Here is a 14,806-nt window from a genome sequence, read left to right as displayed (position 1 = left end):
GCAGGGGAAGTAGGGTAGAGTCAGGGGCTGGAGCTGGGAGTTAATTCCCATGGGCTGCAGCCTGCACAGAGACTGAAGCCAAGCCATGGAGTAACACAAACATTAGGGAGCAGCTGGGGCCCTGCCTCCTGGCTACGAGTCTCCCTTCACCTTGGTGTGAACATGGAGAACTTCCCACACCTCTGGGGGCAAACCCCGCCAGGGCCTTATCCAGGTTTGATTCAGGCTGCCCTACAGCTGGGCAAATAACTGGTTTCTCGGTTCACTGGCAGTTCCAAAAAATTGGAAAAAAAAAAATTAAAATTGGTTAGAGTCAAACTGAAACCAGAAACTCTGAAAATGGTCAGTGATCAAAGTCAGTTTTCTTTTAGCTCAAACCAAACACTTAATTAAGCCCCAAACTAAGTGCTTTGTTTAATTTCCAGGCTTTTTTTAAAGCAAAAGGAATCTGATGAGGTTCAACAAGGATAAGTGCAGGGTCCTGCACTTAGGACGGAAGAACCCAATGCACCGCTACAGACTAGGGACCGAATGGCTAGGCAGCAGTTCTGCGGAAAAGGACCTAGGGGTGACAGTGGACGAGAAGCTGGATATGAGTCAACAGTGTGCCCTTGTTGCCAAGAAGGCCAATGGCATTTTGGGATGTATAAGTAGGGGCATTGCCAGCAGATCAAGGGACGTGATCGTTCCCCTCTATTCAACATTGGTGAGGCCTCATCTGGAGTACTGTATCCAGTTTTGGGCCCCGAACTACAAGAAGGATGTGGATAAATTGGAGAGAGTCCAGCGAAGGGCAACAAAAATGATTAGGGGTCTGGAACACAAGACTTATGAGGAGAGGCTGAGGGAACTGGGATTGTTTAGTCTGCGGAAGAGAAGAATGAGGGGGGATTTGATAGCTGCTTTCAACTACCTGAAAGGGGGTTCCAAAGAGGATGGATCTAGACTGTTCTCAATGGTAGCAGATGACAGAACAAGGAGTAATGGTCTCAAGTTGCAGTGGGGGAGGTTTAGGTTGGATATTAGGAAAAACTTTTTCACTAGGAGGGTGGTGAAACACTGGAATGCGTTACCTAGGGAGGTGGTAGAATCTCCTTCCTTATATGTTTTTAAGGTCAGGCTTGACAAAGCCCTGGCTGGGATGATTTAGTTGGGGATTGGTTCTGCTTTGAGCAGGGGGTTGGACTAGATGACCTCCTGAGGTCCCTTCCAACCCTGATATTCTAGGATTCTATGAATGAAGCTTCACCAAATGGCTGGAGCAGGAAGTGCCTCTTTTATCATCTTGAACCAGTTGCTAGGGCACGCTGAGCTAGGGGCAAAGTTCGGTGTCCCCCCCTGCTGCCTGTGGCAAAGGGACTTGAACCTGGGGGTTGCAGGAGGGGCCCAATCACAGGCTCAGGCTGTTCTGGGGCAGTGCTCTCTAGATTGCTCCTGCTGAAACTGTTTCACTGATTTATACTAAGTGCAGTCACTGAACCAGGGACTTGTACTTGGGCCCCCCACCGCTCAGGGGAGGGATGTTTTGGTTCAGCCCGTATCTCCCAGAAGGTCCTGCCTGCCACAGCAGCTCCCCAGCCATTAGCTGTGTTGATCTGGGGAGAGAAGCGAGGCTGGCGGGGGCGGCGGGAATCAATCCATAGCAAACAAGCAGGAAGCAGGCCAGGGAGCATCAGCTTTTCAGGCAGCCCTTGGTAAACAGTCCGGCCTGCTCCCCCCACAGCCACTGCACAAATTGCAGGCCAGAAAGGCGGTAGCAGGGGAAATGTCAAGTGTCTTTATATAACTCGTGTTCTGGTGGTGAGGTCACCAAGAGGCAATATTGACATTGGAGACTTGTTTTGAACAGCAACAGCTGGGGAGGCAGAGGTACTTCTTAGGGCTGGAAGTGGGTCCCTGGCAGTAGCTGCCTTGCAGGCTGGGACCCAGTTCTGCTGCAGAACTCTGAGAGCAGCCCCCAAGCACAGCGGGCCAGGTTCCAACCTGTGCTGGCTCAGAGACGGAGAAGGGCAGTTTGCCCCTTCCATGTCCAGGGCTGCGGAAGCTGGTACTGGCCAGAGGAGCCCCGAGGGCTGCCCTGAATTGTACCCTGTTGCAGTTGTCACGGTGGGCCACTGCAGGGGCACAGAATAGCCTTCCTCGGCCATGCAATACCCCCTGTGGAGGCAGAGCTGGCTCTGCACTGAGCATGGAGCTGCTTGGGCTGGGCAGAGATTACACCTGCCCTTCAGCCCTCCTGCACCTGCCTCACTGCCCTAAAGGGCAGGAGAGCAGCTGCAAACTCGCCCAGCGAATCCAGCATACACAGGGCTCGCTCCATGGAGTTCATTCCCTTCCCCTTCAGTCCTGCCTTGCACACCCCTGGTAGCACTGCCTCCCTGCCAGGCCAAACCTGCTCCAAGCCCTGGAGGGCAAACACACCCCAGTAACTCCCGATTCCATCCTAACCACTCAGCAGGGCCCAGGCAGCCAGAGATGGTCTTGGAGTAACAAGCGCTATATGCAGAGGGCCAGCAGCAGCCCATCTAGGAGTCATGACTCCCATCTTCCCCTTGTAGGTCTGGGCCCAAGGCAGCAGTGTGACGGGGAGGGGAACGTAGCTGCAGTGGGCAGGACACAGGGGAGTGTCTGGAGTTTGGAGGTGGCTGCTTGGCACAATTCTATCCCGTGTGTTTGTCCCACACTCCCCTGGTGTTGCAGCTCAGGCTGTGAGGCGTGCTATGATGTTTGAGAGCCTGAGCAAGAGCCACCCTGCACTGCACGGCACCCCTTGGCACCTCTGCTCTGGCCAGTCATGATATGTGTTTGGGGAATACTGAAGCTGGATTAAAGAAAAACCTGTTACATACCTGCTCAGTTACTGTTGTTCTTTGAGACGCGCTTACATATTTCCATTCCACTCTAGCGGTCTGTGCACCAGGGCACTGAAGCTAGAGAACTTTTTCCCAAAGCAGGACCTGTTGGGGCAGCACATAGAATCATAGTGGGGGCAAAAGACATATCTGGCTTCAAGACTAAGCTCGATAAGTTTATAGAGGAGATGGTATGATGGGATAGCCTAATTTTGGCAATTAATTGATCTTTGCCTATTAATTAATTGATCTACCTATTAGCGGTAGATATGCCCAATGGCCTGTGATGGGATGTTAGATAGGGTGGGATCTGAGTTACTACAGAGAATTCTTTCCTGGGTGTCTGGCTGGTGAGTCTTGCCCACATGCTCAGGGTTTAGCTGATCGCCATATTTGGGGTTGGGAAGGAATTTTCCTCCAGGGCAGACTAGCAGAGGTCCTGAGGGTTTTTCGCCTTCCTCTACAGCGTGGGGCACGGGTCACTTGCTGGAGGATTCTCTGCACCTTGAAGTCTTTAAACCACGATTTGAGGACTTCAATAGCTCAGACATAGGTTAGGGGTTTGTTACAGGAGTGGGTGGGTGAGATTCTGTGGCCTGTGTTGTGCAGGAGGTCAGACTAAGGTCAGAAGGGACCATTATGATCGTCTAAAGTCTATGATTCTATGATTCTAACTCAAAGAACAACAGTTACAGGACAGGTGCAAATGTCACTGATGACGACATGACCCAAGAAAGCCGCTGATGCTGCTTGAGCCCTTGAAGAGTGTACTAAGACTCACTGAGGTTCAGAGACATTAACAATGTTGTAACAGGGATGAATGCAGGAGGAAACCCAATAAGAAATCCTCAGAGAGGTACCACGTTTCCCTTTCATCCTTTCTGCAAAGGAATTGGAGAACTGAGGAGATCTTCTTAGTTCTGTCCCAGGACAAAGCTCATGCTCTATGAACATCTGAAGTATGGAGTTTTTCTTCCTCTTTGTGAGAATGAGGTTTCAGAAGAAAGGTGGGCAAGTAAATAGTCCGATTCATATAAAAGTCTTAAAACCATGTTAGTGAGGAATTTGGGGTGTGGCTGCAAGGCCACCGTGTCCTTGAAAAAACCTGTATAAGGAGGATCAGCTATCAACCCTCCTAGCCAATGTAATAGCTATTAACAAAGCTCAGACAATGGGCAGGTAGCCATGGGCTCAAAAAGGGGGCCTCATCAATCATGAGAGGACTAAGTTTACGCCGCAGGATGGAGCTGGTTCTTTAATAGGTGGGGAAAGCCTGTCCAAACCTTTTAAGAACTTGGTCACCATAGGGTTGGAGAACACAGACCTGCCGGCTATGGGCAGATGGAACACAGAGTGCAACCAGGTGAACCCCTACTGAATAGATTGAAAGGCCGCTATCTTTCAGGTAAAGGAGATAATCCAGAGTAAACTGAATGGGAACCTGTGAAGGAAAGATATCTGTCCACTGGGACCAAAGGGAGAACCTCTTCCACTTGCACCTGGTAGAGGACTACCTGCTATTCCGAAGAACATTCTGAACTGCAGCAGATTTCAGCATGTCCTGGTTCTGAGCCAAAGCTCATTAGAAACAAAAGAAAAATAAGATGAATGAAAACATATCACAGGTTTACACTAACTGACTCAAAACTTTTTTAAACTGTTTACACAAAAAAGCCTTTAGAAGCGTTTTCTAAGCAAGGCACAAAAGGAAAACATGAGATGCTCACGCTCACTCCAGCTACTGACCACAGGCAGCATGAAGGAACTGGGGGTGGAGAGGAGGGAGATTAGGGCACTCTGCCCCTTTATACTCTTGGCTGGCAGCATGAGCGTGAGGAGGACAAATGCACAGCCCCAAGGGATACTGCTATGGGAAACAGCTCTCCAGCTTCGGTGCACTGGCATGCAGACACCTGGAGTGGAATGGACCCGAAGAATAGCTGGGTCAAGCTAAGCCCAGCAAAGAGGGCAAGGATGCTGATTGGAAAAGGAGACACTGGACTATAAAGTGGACAGAAAGTTGGCTCGGTTGTTGGGCTCAACGGGTAGTGATTAATGGCTCCATGTCTAGTTGGCAGCCGGAATCAAGTGGAGTGCCCCAAGAGTTGGTCCTCGGGCCAGTTTTGTTCAATATCTTCATAAATGATCTGGAGGATGGTGTGGATTGCACCCTCAGCAAGTTTGCAGATGACACTAAACTGGGAGGAGAGGTAGATATGCTTGAGGGTAGGGATAGGATACAGAGGGACCTAGACAAATTGGAGGATTGAGCCAAAAGAAACCTGATGAGGTTCAACAAGGACAAGTGCAGAGTCCTGCACTTAGGATGGAAGAATGCCATGCACCGCTACAGACTAGGGACCGAATGGCTCGGCAGCAGTTCTGCAGAAAAGGACCTAGGAGTTACAGTGGACGAGAAGCTGGATATGAGTCAACAGTGTGCCCTTGTTGCCAAGAAGGCCAATGGCATTTTGGGATGTATACGTAGGGGCATTGCCAGCAGATCGAGGGACGTGATCGTTCCCCTCTATTCAACATTGGTGAGGCCTCATCTGGAGTACTGTATCCAGTTTGGGGCCCCACACTACAAGAAGGATGTGGAAAACGTCCAGCGGAGGGCAACAAAAATGATTAGGAGACTGGAACACATGACTTATGAGGAGAGGCTGAGGGAACTGGGATTGTTTAGTCTGCGGAAGAGAAGAATGAGGGGGGATTTGATAGCTGCTTTCAACTACCTGAAAGGGGGTTCCAAAGAGGATGGATCTAGACTGTTCTCAGTGGTAGCTGATGACAGAACAAGGAGTAATGGTCTCAAGTTGCAGTGGGGGAGGTTTAGGTTGGATATTAGGAAAAACTTTTTCACAAGGAGGGTGGTGAAACACTGGAATGCGTTACCTAGGGAGGTGGTGGAATCTCCTTCCTTAGATATTTTTAAGGTCAGGCTTGACAAAGCCCTGGCTGGGATGATTTAGTTGGGGATTGGTCCTGCTTTGAGCAGGGGGTTGGACTAGATGACCTCCTGAGGTCCCTTCCAACCCTGATATTCTAGGATTCTATGACACTCTGCTGTAACGTTAAGTAGAACTCTGGGGCAGGCTGGCTGGAATGAGAGATCTGCACTTTTAATTAACAGACAAGTAAGCAACCAGCTCAGTCTGAGTCTGCTCAGACTTCTTGAGACAACAAATTCATACTTGGAGTGCTCAAAGCTTAACTCAGCCATCAACAGCCACCCTCCCACTTACACTGAACCATTGTATATGCATAATCTTTCCCATGCTAGTCCATGACACCCATCCTTCCTGCAGAGCGCAGATTAAGAAGGTATTTAGCTATCATTTTTCCAGCTCTTAGTGTGCAATTCACCCCACACAAGGCGTAGGCACCATTTAAGTCCCATGTAAGCACATGGGAGTGAAACTGTCCCTTAAAAGAGTTGGCCAAAGATTTTGATGGAACAGTTTTACATTAGAAAATGCAATTCCATTGAAATCTAAATGCTTCACTGGAACATGTCTCTTGACAAAATTTTTGACAGAAAAATGTCATTTTGACTTTCTTGCTTTGTTTTGATAGTGTCAAAATATTTCACTGTGGCTTTATCATTTTGATTTATTTTGTTTTAACTTTTATATTAAAATAATATTAATAATTACTATATGCATGCATAATCTTTTATTATGTTTAATATTTATATCAATGTTTTGACACTATCAAAATGAAATAATTTGATGGTCCCAATTTGAAATTTTTCAGACTTTTTGTTTCATGGGAAATTTCAGCTTTTTGAAACATAAACCCATGTATCAGAAGCCTCTTCCTACTACAAGCAGACTTAAGGCCTATGAACTATTGCTCTGAAACTCTAGGGAAAGCCTCTGACCATTTCATCAAAGTCATGCCAAGAAGAACATAAGCTTACCAAACCTCAGGCCTGGGCATTTCTTGGCTTTTACCCACAGACCCCAGCCAGTCCTAGATTTGGTTCTGTCTGGTCTGCTGACACTTGCTACTGGGGAAAAGGGGAAACAGACCCATCCAGCAATGGGTCTGTACCTCCAACCACCCAACCTTTCCAATCTGACCACAGAGTGCCTGCTAAGGAAAGAACTGTGATTCTGGCCTGGAGACTATCACCTGCCTATGGCCAGTCTGAGGAAGGAACATCAGTTCCTTCCCCCTTGTCCCATCTCCTGTGTTTTCTCATCTGGGCATGTCTGTGGATGGGGAAAAGGAACTGACAAAATGGGTAGCTTTGTAAGTAGCTGCAAACATGCTGGTTGTGTCACCTCTTCCATTCCTTCATTCCCAGGAAGGGCAAAGAAACTGGGTTTGTAAGTTGTCATATTCTTTGCCTGCCTATGGCCAGATCTCCAGCAGGGTGCCACATCCCCATCCTCCCCGCCTCTGGGGGCCTGGTGCCCAGCCAGGGCACCCACCCCTACTCCAGGGTCCAGATCACAGCAGGGCTCCATGCCCAGGGCTCACTTTCCAGCAGGGTTCCACGCGCTAGGGGCATGGTGGCTGCTGAGCCTTCTCAAATCTCTGGCCCTTCATGCCACAGTGGGAGCTGCCTGGGCACTGAGCCCATTGCTAACATCTTTCATCAGAGGCTTTCACAGCCCCTACAGACCTTCCCGAGGGAGCTCAGGCCCAGGTCAGGGTTACAGAAGGGGACACCAAGGCACACGTTGGGGAAGTGGCCAGGCATATCAGTCACTGGCAGAGACAGGAGAAAAGCCAGGAAAGTCCCAGCCCATGCACCATTCCCTAGACCCCTTCCTGGGGTCATGGAACTGCAGCATTTGTCCGCAGGCAGGTTGTGCAGTGCTCTGGACCTGGAAACTGCACGGGCAGGCTCACTTTCCTTGTTTATAAACGAAGATAACTTGCCTGCCAAGTACTCTGGTGTTTGCAGGAGCCCTCTTCAGCACTTGTAACTCTAGGAACACAGCCAGGGATGTGATACAAATCTGGCAGACTCCTTCCTTCAGCAGCTGGGGTTATTTCTGGGAGGCTTGGGAGGGGCCAGACCTGATTGGCCAGGAGCTGTAATAAATGCCTGCACGGCAGCACCTGCTCTGGGTGTGGGGGCTTGGTAACAGACAGCCCAGGGGCAGTGGCACTGCAGGAAGCTACACGGGGGCTCCCTAAGCAGCCTTTTCCTTCAGGTAAGGAATGCTCGGATTGCTGCTTAGCTGCATCTGCTCCCACTCCCCTTTCTAATCTCCCCACCCCGCCAGGGCCCTCAGAGTGGAGCTGGGCCCTTCTTGCCAGCCAGGGAGGAGGAGCAGCAGCAGCAGCTAGCCCTCACGGGGCTGACTCTGTATTTGCACTTGGGCTAGCTTCTCATCTGGAAAGCGGAGCTGAGAGGGCTGAGTCCCTTAACTGCCAAGGAAGTGGCTCTCCAGACAGCGTAGCTGGCAGTCTGGCCTCCTAGCCCCAAACACCCCTGGGAGGTGACAGCTGCTACTCTAGGCTCCAACCTAGCTGACCCCTTAGAAAAGCATCAGGACCAGTGCCTGGCAGACATTCCCCTCCCCTCGGGGGACAGGCATCCTGAAGGAGGAGCACCCTGGAGCAGCCGGAAGGGTACCGACTGCCAGCAAGGCCTGGCAGTTCTGCATATTTGGAGGGAGCCCTGGCCCCAACGGGGTGATGAGTGAGGCACTTGTGATGCTACCCTGCCCCCCCAAACAGCTGAGTGGTGTGATATTCTCACAGCTGCCAGGGGTGGGGCTTGGCCATTCTGAACTGTGGTCTAGTTCTGTGACGCCCACTGGGGGGCGTCGCTCCACGGGGACAGAGTCAGTGGGCACTTGGCCCAACATCTTCAAAGGTGCCCACTGACTGTCCCTGGGGCTGGGCGCTGGAACTAAAGCAAAAGCCGAGGGAGCCTGAATCTTAACTCTGCCTTTGGCCAGAACAGGTTGTCTTGGGTGGCAAACTCAGTGTCCATTTTGAAGCACTGTTGCAAGTACAAGTATAGCCTGGATCCAGGCTTTTCCAGCACCCCTGGCCTAAAGCCCCTTTCTGAGCAGAGCTGGACCCACCTGAGCCCCCTTTCCACCAGCCCAGGCACTAGGGCTGCTGCTAGACAGGCAGTGTGTTCGCTCTGTGCAGCTCCATCGATGCTGGGAGGGTTGGAGTCGGCCATGCCTGGGTGACAGGGTCCAAACAGACGGCTGTGTGTACATATATGAGCAGCGAAGGAACCTTTGTTATTGACACAGGTGCACAGTTTGTCTGAGGTCAGGAGGGAGCCTGACGCTCCCTTGAAAGCCCTACTCTGCATACTGAGTTTTGGCTGGGGTGGGCACATCTGCAGATTGTGCGGAGGGTACATGCATGGACAGCATTAGGCAGAAGGAGGACACTGCCCTGGAGCAATGCCTGGACCTGCTCTGGGCAGATGGTCTCTGCTTTTACTCTGCTGGAGCCAACTGGCCCCAGAGACCTTGCCCATGACCTGTCCTCAGGACTCTTGCAGACTGAAGAGCTGTATGCAAAAACACTGGGGCTCTCCTGGGTCCATCGAGAAAATCCACTGGGGCTGGGGACTGGGTGTTTCAAGACGATCTGATTGGTTCTCAATGGCAACAGTTCTTTCTGTAACCTCCATGTCTCTTCTGCTCACCATTTTTCAAACTTGGAAGGCTAATCTCACCCCCTTTCAACCCATCATGTGACGTTAAAGATTAACTCCTAGATTATATCCTTAGAATAACTACATCCTCTCCTTTCTTCACTGCTTTGAGCAGTGGAGATACTTCAGATATCCCCATTACCTATAATCAGTGGCATCTGAGATAATATAAACAGGGCCATTCACACCTCAGAGCTATTATTTCAGGCTATCTGCAAACTCAGGCAGTCATCACTGCATCAGTTACACCTGGGTCATTTTCTGAAGGTTTTCTCTGCAGCTATAACACTAAAGAGTTTTTTTTCCTCTTAAAAAGGAAAGCTGGGACTCTGGAGAACATGTATGTGGCCTGCTGGCCAGCGCTAGGGAACACTCTACATTCTGGGAAAACACTGCTGCCACTCACGGGGGCTGGGACCACCTGAGTGTCATATGTTGGATCTTCCCTGCCCCTCTGGAGGACAGAATGTGCTGGCTGCATTTCTTACCACCTCAGCCAACAAGGAGAGGCATCTACATAGCTGCCAAATCCCTTCTGTGGCCGGTGTCACTCGCCAGCTGGTCTGTCTCCATGCAGACCCTCAAGGGGCAGCAGCAAGAGAAGAGATCCCTGGATGGCTGCTTAGCAGGTGTAACTGGAGCTATCCCCGCACTGTGGCATGGCTGCATGAGATTTCAGCTGGGCTGTGAAAATGCATGGCAGGGCTGCCAAACGATTGTCCCACAAAACGCATGGCACTTCCATGGCACATGGGCAGCCCTGTGCCAGCTCACAGTTGGGATTCTGGTGGCATACTGTTTAAACCAGGCAAAAATCCAGCTTCACCAAACCTGCACTGTCCAGGTGAAAACCTCCATGCTGGAGGACTCCATCAGCCTGGGGTCTCTTTGTATTTGGTTACAAAGTCCTTGTCAGCCCACTCATTTCTCACCAAATAAACAGGGCAAGCAACCCTATGCAGAGGTGTCACTTCACTTTCTAGCTGCCCATTGACAGATGCCTCCGCTCTAGTCAGAGTTCTGACGGCCCCTCACTCCCTTTTGTTTTTCCTCGCAGGGCTCTGGGAAGCACCTAGAACGGCTGGTCAGCGTGCAGGGTCATTCCATTGGCTTCTTCTGTTGTGAAGCCTGATGTGACCATGAAGACCAAACTGATTAGTCAGGATGATATGGAGACTCCAGGGCCATGCCAGGCTGAGGCAGGCTCCCCCAGGCTTGGAAGCATCAACTCCATGCTCCTATCTAGAGTTAAATGTCTACTTCAGCCCCACAAGCTAGGGGTGCATTTGGCCAGTATTGAGCAGGGACCATCCTGCCTGGAGCCTGACTCATGCAAGCCTGGCAGCTGCCCCTGGAAGAAGCTGCTGATTGCCCTAGGAATAATGACCACCATTTCACTAATGGTCCTGCTGCTTCTCTGGCATTACAAGTGCATCATCATTGACCGGTACTGTGAGGGGAACAGTGAGGTGCTGCCCCCCTTATTCAAAATTCTTCAGAGAAAGGGGACATGAAACTAGGTTGGGGCCTGCTCCCAGAGAGACCATGCCCCTGCCTGCAAGAAGGATGAGGTGGACCTGTGCTGAGCAGTTGTGACCGGGACTCTCCTGGGGACAGCAGCCTTAACTAGGAATGTGGCTCCTGAGTGAATGGATCCATTTGCCTGGACAAATTCGGCAAGCTTGCTTTGGCAGGCTCTTGTTCTAGTTACTGCGTAACCTTCTCCCACGCATGTACTTGCTTTCCCCAGAGCCTGGTGAATGTAGCATTAATAAACCATCTCTCAAGTAATGTAACATTTTGATTCACACTAAATTTAATGATCCTTCCAAGCTGTAGTTCTGACTGAATGGCGTGGGGGGGGCGGGAGTCGTCCCTCTTGCTCTGAGGGGCACATCTATACCCATTCTGGGGCCTGGCATGCTGGGATCACATTGTCTAGGGCTTCTCTGCTTACTAGGGTCCAAGTGGTTTGTCACAGGCTTGTCCTTTTCAAGGCCCTGAAAACACCTTGTACACCACTCACAAGCCCCCTATACTGGCCCAATAGGCTGGATTTCCCACTGGCCCTGTGTCATCATTCACACCAGTACAGAAGAGCAGTAAAATACTACCACTGAGCATCTCACTAGTTACACCTCTGCACAGGTGTGAATGGAGACCACAGGGGCAAGGCCATGAAGAAGCAGGTTGTGATTCTTAGAGTGTAGATGGCTACGGTGGAAGGGGGACTAGAACATGCATCTGGTCTCCACTCATCTCTGTGGAATTGAAGTGACACCTGCCCTGACCAGAGAGATTTGTATCTGCTGAACCACCTGTAGACATGACCACCTAATCCATGTTATGCAGGACCTGCTAACTACAGTTTTGTTTTTTACCCTCCATACTCATCAGTGTCAACCCTGCAGCCTCACTTGCTCTCAGAACTTAACTGCATCAGCCCTAGCTGTGGGGGCAGCCTGCTGGAGCAGGTCGGAGGAGGGAGAGGATGGAGCAAAGCCTGGCCGGGGCAGTCCTGCACCCTTGTGATCATGTGCCCTATAAGGCAGCCCCAAGCACTGCACATGGAAATGCACCAGCCCCTCAGTGGGGCAGGTGTAAGCCAGCTGCTTGTCGCTGTGCCCAGCCAGAGCTGAATCAGCAGCTGTGTCAAATTCTTCGCTGCTGTGATGTTGTTTTTGTGGAGACCGAAAAGAGAGGGGCTCTCCCAGTAACAAAGCTAAGAATGAGGTGCTATTGGCCAGGGCTCTGGAGGGTGACTTGAGACCTGGGCTCCGTTCCCAGCACAGCCACAGGCCTCCTGGAGGACCTTGGACAAATCACCGCATCGACCCGGCCTCTCCAGTCCCCAGCGGTAAATAACTCGGCAAAACGCTGTCTGGCAGCTGGGGAGGGGCTCACGTGCTGTGGGGAGGAGGGCTGCAGAAGACCTAGATAGAAAGCTGCATCCCCCTCCAAGGGGAGGTCTATGCTGTGATTACACACCCACAGTCAGCCCATGCCGGCTGACTCAGGCTCGGAGGGCCTGGGCTGTAAAACTGGTACAGATGGGGGGGGGGGCCTCAGGCTGGAACCTGGGCTCAGGAACCCTCCCCACTTGCCAGCTCCCCAAACAGCTACACAGCAATGTTGGAGATGTAGGCTGAGCCCTGCAAGCCTGACCCAGCGGCCAGACTATACCCTGTGTAGCTGGTGAGCTCACGGTGCAGGTACTTTGCCCCTTGGCCACCTTTCTGAGCGTGACTGTCCAGTAAACCTGAGAGGGGGGCTCTAGCAGGAGTATCCAGAACATTCAGCCAAGGGCCCAGAGCTGCTTCTATCTAGGCACCAAAGGAAGCGACCAGACTTTCAAAGGAGTGCAGCCTGACCAGCGCCTGCATCCCAGGGGGAGCAGCTGGGCTCTCAGAAACTACTCTCCAAGTGCTCAGCATCGACAGCGGGAAGCTGACCCCAGCTCGTGTGCTGCCTGCCCGTGCTTCTGGCCCAGCCTCCACCTCTCCTCCTACTTGCAACCGTGGTGGCTGCTCCCCTGGAGGGTAACTCTGGGTTGTGTTGGTGGATTAGCACTATCAGAACTGTGGAAAGCTCCTTCCGCTACTAGTCCCCTCCCCTGCTGCCTTGTTTACCTGGATCGTTGCCTAGTTGCCTCTTTCCCTATGCCCCAGTTTAATAACCTCCTGGACACACATGGGTGTGTGCGCACATGCCCTCAGGCCCACTCGCCTTTCCCTCCCCCAGCTCCTTCAGGAAGGTTTGCTGGTTTAATTTCCCACCTGCTGCTAACGCAGTCGCCGCTGGCCTGGTTTCCTAACAAACCTGCCGCAAAGCTGCTGAGCGGCCATGCCCTTTGCATGAGGAGAGCAGAGAAGGGACCCAGAAACAAACCTTGCTTTAATTGCTAGACCCGAGAGCAGAGAAGGGACCCAGAAACAAACCTTGCTTTAATTGCTAGACCCAAGAGCTTTCAATGCGGTACCCACGGGGAGGTGAGGTTGGTGCAGGCTCCCTGCTGAGGGCTTTCCTGGCCAAAGCATTAGTCTGTTGAGTTTGCTGTCAGTTCACTTCTTCATAAATGGGCTCCTCTTCCATGCTGGGGGGGGAAAACACAGGTCAGTTGCCCCTGGTGCTCTGTAAAGTGCCTGCTGCCACTGTGGGTGTGGTGTGTGTGTATGTATAAATGTCACCTGTGTTCCGTGTTGCACAGCGCTCCATGGGAGCCAGCTGGTAAAGGGTTCGCTGTTCTTTCCGAGCAATTCCTTTCTCAGACCTGACAAACTTACTATACCTAGTACACCACTTTCATGATATTTATCCATGACAGTTAGTGTGTGAGGTCTCCACTGAAAGCTGGTCCCTTACCAATACTCAGCATCATTGTGAGATGTGTGTACAGGTTGTATTTCAGGAATAATGTAACTATGCTGAAAATTATGGTCTTGGGGAGAAAAAGCAGCAGCAGGGAATCCTATGTCTTGGTGATGGCCCATTCAAGCAGGAAGGAATCGTCACCTCTCCCTGACTAGCCAGTTATGTAACATGTTACTCAATTGTCTACCACTGCAACAACCCAGAAAAGTCAATGGAAAACCATCAAAGATAACGATAAAGATCAAAACCACTTGGCAGTGAGGAGGAACAATATTACAGCGAGGGGATCACTCTGTCTGTGAATCAAGACAAAGGTCTGACTTCCATATATCACAGGGTGGAAAAAGACCCTTTGTATCCATTCACTGAGGGGCTGCCTCATGAAAGAGTGGGTTCTGGCTCCTTAGGGCCAGCAAATGCTGCAAAAGACTGAACTTTGGGGGCAAGAGTCTACATTATTAGATAGGAGAGGGAACTATTAAGTATCAGTCCTAGTTTGCATTTTGTTAGTTTGTACGTAACCATTGGTTGCCAGCACTCACGCTTGTTCCTATTTGAATCTCTCTTCTTCCTTAAACAAATGTCCTTTTGTTTTACTATAATTGAACTCAAGTGCTGTGTGGGACACAGGAGCAGTGGTCTATGGTAAAACCACTAAACTGCAGTTCACTGTCCCTGGAATTTCTGTGGATATCCTGTGATCAGGAGCAGGCACCCCAGGGGACACTTCGAAGGGACTCAGGGGCTGGGGTGCATCTATTGGTAAGGGACAGGACTGCGTTTGAAGGGCTGATAGTGTCAGGGAGCTGACATGCAGCTGGCACAGGCAAGACTCCCTCACATTGGAGACGAGTGGCAGGAAGGTGACTTTCAGCACCGGATGCCCAGAGAAGCATCACACTCTGCCATGCAGGTGGGGTTTGTTTTGCTCTAA

The 14,806-nt window shown here is 51.1% G+C and overlaps 1 protein-coding gene across 2 annotated transcripts in view; it reads right to left on the bottom strand.

The window, feature by feature from the left end:
• Positions 1 to 14,806, bottom strand: part of TOR4A (torsin family 4 member A) — a 93,949-nt gene that overhangs the window by 53,952 nt on the left and 25,191 nt on the right. For both annotated transcript variants that reach the window (XM_073314174.1, XM_073314175.1), the window contains 2 exons: positions 13,440 to 13,594; positions 2,850 to 2,957 (listed from right to left, as the gene is read on the bottom strand). The gene's annotated coding sequence lies outside the window, so the exon portion shown is untranslated. The remainder of the gene's footprint in view (positions 1 to 2,849; positions 2,958 to 13,439; positions 13,595 to 14,806) is intronic.

Source organism: Lepidochelys kempii, chromosome 16, assembly GCF_965140265.1.
Source record: "Lepidochelys kempii isolate rLepKem1 chromosome 16, rLepKem1.hap2, whole genome shotgun sequence".
NCBI classification, from domain to species: domain Eukaryota; kingdom Metazoa; phylum Chordata; order Testudines; family Cheloniidae; genus Lepidochelys; species Lepidochelys kempii.
This window is presented reverse-complemented; position numbering and strand designations above follow the sequence as displayed.